This window comes from Rhinopithecus roxellana, chromosome 11 (assembly GCF_007565055.1).
Source record: "Rhinopithecus roxellana isolate Shanxi Qingling chromosome 11, ASM756505v1, whole genome shotgun sequence".
Taxonomy (NCBI): domain Eukaryota; kingdom Metazoa; phylum Chordata; class Mammalia; order Primates; family Cercopithecidae; genus Rhinopithecus; species Rhinopithecus roxellana.
This window is the reverse complement of record NC_044559.1, coordinates 110206264-110213861: the sequence shown is the minus strand read 5'-3', so window position 1 is coordinate 110213861 and position 7598 is coordinate 110206264.

The following is a 7598-nucleotide window of genomic DNA, read 5'->3' as shown; positions in this document are numbered from 1 at the left end:
CTCTCTAAAATAATACTTGGTCACAACCAGTGCCAGGGAAATAGTCTCCCAGTAGACAGAACACACCTGAAGCTGATGATCAGGAGCTTCCTGATACGATCTCAGAAGCTGGGCTAGTGGGCTCACACATACACACTAAGAGGCAAAATGGGTTCAGCTGGTATATGACCTTCCTCTAGGAATGCTCAACTGGTAACTGGTAAGAGAAAAATACCTCTGGCCGGGGTCGGTGGCTCACGTCTGTAATCCCAGCACTTCGGGAGGCCGAGGCGGGTCGATCAGCTGAGGTCAGGAGTTCAAGATCAGCCTGACCAACTTGGAGAAACTCTGTCTCTACTTAAAAAAAAAAAAAAAAAAAAAAAATTAGCTGGGCTTGGTGGTGCATTCCTGTAATCCCAGCTACTCGGGAGGCTGAGGCAGGAGAACTGCTTGAACGCGGGAGGCGGAGGTTGTGGTGAGCCAAGATCACGCCATTGCACTCCAACCTGGGCAATAAGAGCGGAACTCCGTCTCAAAAAAAAAGAGAAAAATACCTGGAATGAACATGTGCCCAACTTTAGTAAACACACCGTGCGTGTGGCCCTTCCCAAGTGCTGGCAGGCCACTGCATATGCAGGCAGCCTACCCCAAGGGAAAAAGCAGGGGAGGAGAAAGGAAAACCCTGGAACCGTGCCAATGTATAAAATCTCAAGGGCTGGCTGGGCCACTTGGATCATTCAAGTCACTGGCTTGGCCCTCTTCCAAGTTGAACTTTACTTCGTTTCATTCCTGCTCTAAAACTTTATAATCAACTCACTCCTGTTCTAAAACTTGCCTTAGTTTCTCCCTCTGCCTTGAATCTACTTCTGCCTAGTGGCTAAGTTCTTTCCTCCAAAGAGGCAAGGATTGAGTTTGCTGTAGATCTATTGGATTTGCCACTGGTAACAACATGTGTATTTGCACGTGTAACACAAGGAAATACCCAGAAATGAGTAACTCAAAGGAGTGTTTAGAATTTAGGCTTATAAGGCCAGGTGCGATGATTCATGCCTGTAATCCCAGCACTTTGGGAGGCTGAGGTAGGAGGATCATGAGGTCAGGAGATCGAAACCTTCCTGGCTAACACAGTGAAACCCCATCTCTACTAAAAATACAAAAATTAGCCGGGCATGGTGGCACGCACCTACAGTCCCAGCTACTCAGGAGTCTGAGGCTAGAGAATCGCTTGAACCCAGGAGGTGAAGGTTGCAGTGAGCCGAGATCCCGCCACTCCGCTCCAGCCGGGGTGACACAGTGAGACTCCATCGCAAAAAAAAAAAAAAAAAAAAAAAAAGAATTTAGGCTTATATATGGTTAAATTATGTTAAAGCTGACTCCTTTTATTTTTTAACTTTGGACTAAAAGTTCTCCAAAAATAGGGAACTGTAACCTAATTGGATGTGTAAACAGACTGTAACCTACTCTTATGCCAATCACAGAGTTTTGGCCAATCACTAATGGGCAACTGTTCAAACCATGCTCAAATAAGACAAAGTTGTAACTAATGTGGCTGTTTTTGTACCTCACTTCCATTTTCTGTATGTCACTTTCCTTTTTATGTCCATTTTTTTTTTTTTTTTTTGAGACGGAGTCTTGCCCTGTTACCCAGGCTGGAGTGCAGTGGCGCTAACCTCAGCTCACTGCAAGCTCCGCCTCCCAGGTTCATGCCACTCTCCTGCCTCAGCCTCCCGAGTAACTGGGACTACAGGTGCCCACCAGCACAACTGGCTAATTTTTTGTATTTTTAGTAGAGATGGGGTTTCACCGTGTTAGCCAGGATGGTCTCGATCTCCTGACCTCGTGATCCGCCCGCCTCGGCCACCCAAAGTGCTGGGATTACAGGCGTGAGCCACTGCGCCTGGCCTCCATAAATATTATCCCACCATGTGACAGCAAACAGAGTTGCTCTGAACCTGTTTTGGTTGTCGGAGCTGCCCATTTGGGGGATCGTTCTTTACTCAATCAAACTCTTTTAAATTTAATTTGTCTGAAGTTTTTCTTTTAATAATACCGACAAAGGAAAAGTGATCTGGGGCCTCTGAGCAGGGGTGGCAAGTTTTGGGAAGGTGACCAGAAAAGGTATAGTAAACAAGGGTAAGATTTATTATGCAGATTTAACGCAGTACATTCTCCATTGACAAGAGTTATCCTTCTCTTCCTGGTACAGAAAGAGAGAGGCACCCTTACAAATGGAGTTTCCCTTTATAGATGTAAATTTCCCTTACAAAAAAAAACTTATGCTGTGTCCTCAGAGTTTCTCTGTGTTTGCTGTTTCTCAAAATAATCAGCTCAAAATTATCTTTATGTTAAAGAGAATTTGGGATGACATATTTAGCCTCCTACATTACTCTTAGGACAAATAAATACTCGTTTTTCACATTTTACTGCCAAAAGGAAGCATACGATGATATTCTTGGTATTAACAAAACATAATTTTCAGGGCAATGAAAACCCTCATAGAGGCCATTAGTTTCACTAGGGTATGTGTGTCTGTGTGTGTGTGTGCGTGTGTGCACGTGTGCAGAAAATGGCCCCAAGAGATTTAGCACTGGAGTGAGAAATGGGCATTATATTTTTGAAAGTGTCCCCAGGTGGTTTTGATGATCAGCTAGGTTTAGGAAAGCTTGAACTAAGGAAGACCTTGTGACTCTCAGTGAGTGAGTAAATTCTCTGTGAAATATAGAAAGATTAGGAGAGATAAGATGAAGAATAAGAAGTATGGTGAAAATTCATAAAATCATAAATATTATGAATACTATGAAAGTAACCATAATAGGTTTGTTTCCTGATACATACAGCAAGTCAATACATCAAGACACTGGGTTGCAGCAGAGAAACAGGTTTAATCGTAGGGTCAGTGAACCAAGAGATGGGGAGAAACCTCAAGTCTATCTCCCCAAGGAATTTGGGGTTAGAGTTTCTAAGGGTTTTGGAGTGGGCCAAAGTGTGGGGATCACTGATGGGTTGAAGAACACAGGGCATCATGGAACAGGGAGATGAGGAAGTTGTATTCTCATGCTGATCCCATTCCTCTGTGTGAGTCTTCAAACTGGTTGCTGGAATTCATGGATCTGAAAAACATCTTAAACAATCCTTAAACAAAAGCCTTATGATGCTAATGTCAGAGATCCTAGCCATAAGAACAGCAGGGTTGCAGATGGTCAGGATCTAGTGGTATGTGACTTTTAGCAACAACGAAGTGAGCCAGAGTGCAGTCTGATGAATGCTTAATTATAACTATATTTCTGTCCAGAACCCTGAGTGCAATTTTTGCCAACTCTGTGTGGTGGTTTCACGAACATGGATGTCCTCATCGGGTGAGAAAATACCAAGATGAAATAAATTTATTCAATTGATTCTTGTACATGTAAATACATCCATATTTACACAGGTATATATATATGCAGAGAAGATTGTGAATTCTGAGCACTGTAGAACCTTCCAGGGGAAGAACCAATTGCCAGGTCCTAAGAGCTGCCCTTGGCCACCTCTCCAATATGCTACTGAAGACAACCTTATGGGGAAGGTCAGCTTCACTCTGCTTCTTAAAGATGAAGAGTGGGGAATTATTCAGGATTCTTTAGGGTGCAAATACCAGAAACTTGATTGAAACTGGCTTTGTAAAAACAAACAAAATAAGAATTGGGAATCTATTGATCCAAGTTGCTGAGTGGGATCCTGGCATAGCTTAGAGAGTGGAAGAGAAAACCACAGGAACCAGGACCTCAGGGCTTATAATCAGGTTGATGTAGTTTGAGTATCTGTCCCCTCCAAATCTCGTGTTGAAATTTGATCCCAAAATGTTGCAGGTGAGGCCTAGTGGTGAAACCGCCTTTGCAAAATGATGACTGAGACAGTGAAAGATCTAACTTAACTGCCTCCATCTTGCTTCTAACTTCAAGCTGTCCTTGTTCATTCCTGGGCATAGGCTGAACTAACTTTGGGAAAAAGTTAGTTTATAATTTAAACAAAGACGGTAATAGCCGTTTCTCAAAGCAGATTTCTTTCTTGCCTGGGGACTAGATTGCCTTTGTAAGACTAACATTAGCCACAAAATTAGAAACTATTGTTTAGGAGTGATGCAGCTGGAGGCTACAAGATTCTGACCCTCGTGCTTGAGGTATTTTGCAGACCCTGAACTTAATGGATCAGCTGGTCCCACCCAGATCAATAAACTGGCTCATCTGATCTTGTGGCCCCCATCCAGGAACTGACTGAGCACAAGAAGACAGCTCCAACTCCCTGTGATTTCATCTCTGACCAGTCAGCACTCTTGGCTCACTGGGTTCCCCCTACTCACCAGGTGATCCTTAAACACTCTGCTCCCTGAATGCTCTGCAAGAGTGCTTTGAGTGATAATAAACTCCACTCTCCCGCACAGCTGGCTCTGCGTGAATTACTCTTTCTCTATTGCAATTCCCTTGTCTTGATGAATCAGCTCTGTCTAGGCAGTGGGCAAAGTGAACCCCTTGGGCTGTTACAGTGGGAGGTGTCTGGGTCACGGGGGCAGATCCCTCATAAATGGCTTGGTGTCAATCTCATGCAAGTGAGTTCTCACTCTATTAGCTCCCATGAGATCTGATTGTTTTTTCTTTTATCTCTTTTAATTTTTTATTGTTTTGTACACTGAAAATACATACATCTAAGAGATCTGATTGTTGAAAAGAGCGTGGAACCTCCCTCCCCTCTATTGCTTCCTCTCTGCCATGTGACACCCCTGCCATCCCCTAGCCTTCTGCCATGAGTGGAAGCTTCCTGGGATCCTTGACAGAAGCAGGTGCTGTTGTCGTGCTTTCTGTACAGCCTGCAGATCCATGAGACAAACCTCTTTTCTTTATACATTACCCAACTTCAGGTATTCCTTTATAGCAAAGCAAAACAGGTTAAGACATAGGTCTTCCATGTTCCAAGGCTGTCTCTTCTCTGGGTTACCTCTCCACATATCTCTGCTTTTATTTAAATGTTGTTCTTATTCTTCCTAGCATGCAAAACACATCCAGTGATTGAGGGTGGTCCCTAACCAGCAACCTGGAATGAAGGAGTTCATTTCCTTGTCTCTATATCAGCAGTTCCCAGACTTTAGCAGGCATCGGAATTACCTGAACTGCTTGTTACAGGACAGATTGCAGGATCCCACCTCTAGAATCTCTGTTGTGGTAGGTCTGAGGTTGGCCCAAGAATATGAATTTCTGTGTTTTGTTTTGTTTTGTTTTGTTTTGTTTTTTTTGAGATGGTGTCTCACTGCGTCGTTCAGGCTGGAATGTAGTGGTGCAATCTCGGCTAACTACAGCCTCCACTTCCCAGGTTCAAGTGATTCTCCTTCCTCAGCCTCCTGAGTAGCTGGGACTACAGGCAACTGCCATGTCACCCAGCTAATTTTTGTAATTTTAGTAGAGGTAGGGTTTCACCATGTTGGCAAGGCTGGTCTTGAACTCCTGACCTCAAGTGATCCATCTTGGCCCAAAGTAGCTCACAGATATGAACTACTGTGCCTGGTCAAGAATCTGCATTTCTGACAAACTTCCAGGTGATGCTCGTGCTGCGGGTCCCAGGACCACACTTTGAGAACGATTGTTATTTATTAATCCCAGAGAACATTATCTTTCCTGTGGCTTTGCCATGCTGTTTGCCATGTATCGTTTGGTCTTGCAGGGGAGGAAAAATGCTTTCTTCTACCATTATAGGTTCTTTGGCTGGTCTATAAATCAAGTTGACATAAAACAGTCATAACATAGTAGAAAACATAAAATAGTAGAAAAATAATTTTAATTACATACATATGTATGGGAGTCCCACAAAAATTAGATTCAAGGGAGTGGCCAGATGATTGAGATGCATAAATCATCCTGAGCTACAGAAAGAAATAAAGGTTTGATGCATGAGGGTGATGGAGACAAATTGTGGGAAGGTGAGGGGAGAAAATGTTTGGTGAACAAAGGTTGTCTTGTTATGCAGATAAGTCTCTCAGGTGATAAAAGTTGCCTCAACATAGCTCTCCTCCTGGTATATATATTTTGTAATTATAAATTTCCTTTATTAAACTGGAAATTTGTACTTTATTTTATGTAGCTGAGTGGGAGGTAAAGAGTTTTCCTGCATTGCTTGATTTTCAGTTTCTTTTAGCTCAAAATAATCAATCTACCAAAGTGGCATATTTTGAGTCAACACGTTGTGAACCTCTTCATTTTCCATTGTTTTCACTATTATAATAAACTCAGTGCTTCACCAACTTTTCCTCATTTAATTCTCAGGATAATCCCATGGGGTAGGTGCTACATTGTTGTGACATATAAATGAGGAAGAGGAGAGGTTAAGTGACTAGCACACCATGGACCTCCCATATGTTTTTTAAAGTATAGAAAGAATATTAGGTTTTAAATAATGATATATTCAACATATGTTTTCCACCTCAGCTTCCCAAAATACTTTCCCAAAAATGGTGGAAAAAAATCATAATCCCACAAGGACAAAAAAAAAAAAAAAAAAGAAAAACAAAACGGGAAAAGAGATGACAATAATAAAATAAAATGTGGAAACTGGAAGGAGTGGCACATGATTTATTAATAGCAGACCAAAGGACTGAAAACCTCACCAGACTCAGGGAATAGCCAGAAGCAGCCTTATTCTGCAGAATCCCAGAAACAGCAAAGAACTGGAAGCTCTTGGTTGCCCATGATGGTGACAGTACACTTGGGGTTAATGGAATTTGGAGACATAGTTAAGCCCTTGGATGCCTTTGCCTAGGCTACACAGCAGGATGACAATAGCCTTCCTATCCCAGCAGAACCAGACAGACTCCGACCTTTCAGACTGTGTATGTAGGGCTAAGGATGTGCTGCTGCACTGAAACTGGACATTGAATGAAACAACTACCTGCTGAAAGGTAAGGCCACATGTCCCAACACTTCTCCTTACTTAAGTCTGAGAATGCTGATGCCAGGTGGCTTCTCTGTCCTCAGCAGATTTCTTTCTGGGAAAACAGATCAGACCAAGAGAAAAGACCACAGAGACTCTCAATTGGGATCCTCAGCATAACAGCCACACCAGATCAATCAGAGTGAAGCCACCAATGGAGAAGTCCCCTGCCCCTGGCACACAGATTCCAATCAGCTTTTCAGTGCCCTTCTATGAAATATCAGTGCCATGAATCATGAGGCATTTATATCATCTCAAAACAAAAGAGAGACAAAAACAAATAAAAAAGAAACAGCTAGTGGACAGGAAAGACAAAGGAAACAGAAAGAATATAGGGAATGGAAGAAAATCTTAAAAAAGAAAAAAGTAAATAAACCTCTAATTGACATCTTCAGAGAAACAAAAGGAGATCTTGGATCCTGGAGAACAAAATTCTATTCTTAAAAACGAATTCTGTAAATTAAAAATAGCATAGCTGAAGTTAAATATTCAGTGGAAGATTGGAAGATAAAGTGGAGGAAATCTCTCAGAAAGTGGAATAAGGAATAAGGAATGGAAAATAGAGACAAAATAAGAAAATGAGGAGATTAATCTAGGAAGTCCAATTTGTGACTAAAGTGTTTCAGAGATAGAACAAAGATACTGGTTGAGGCCGGGCACAGTGG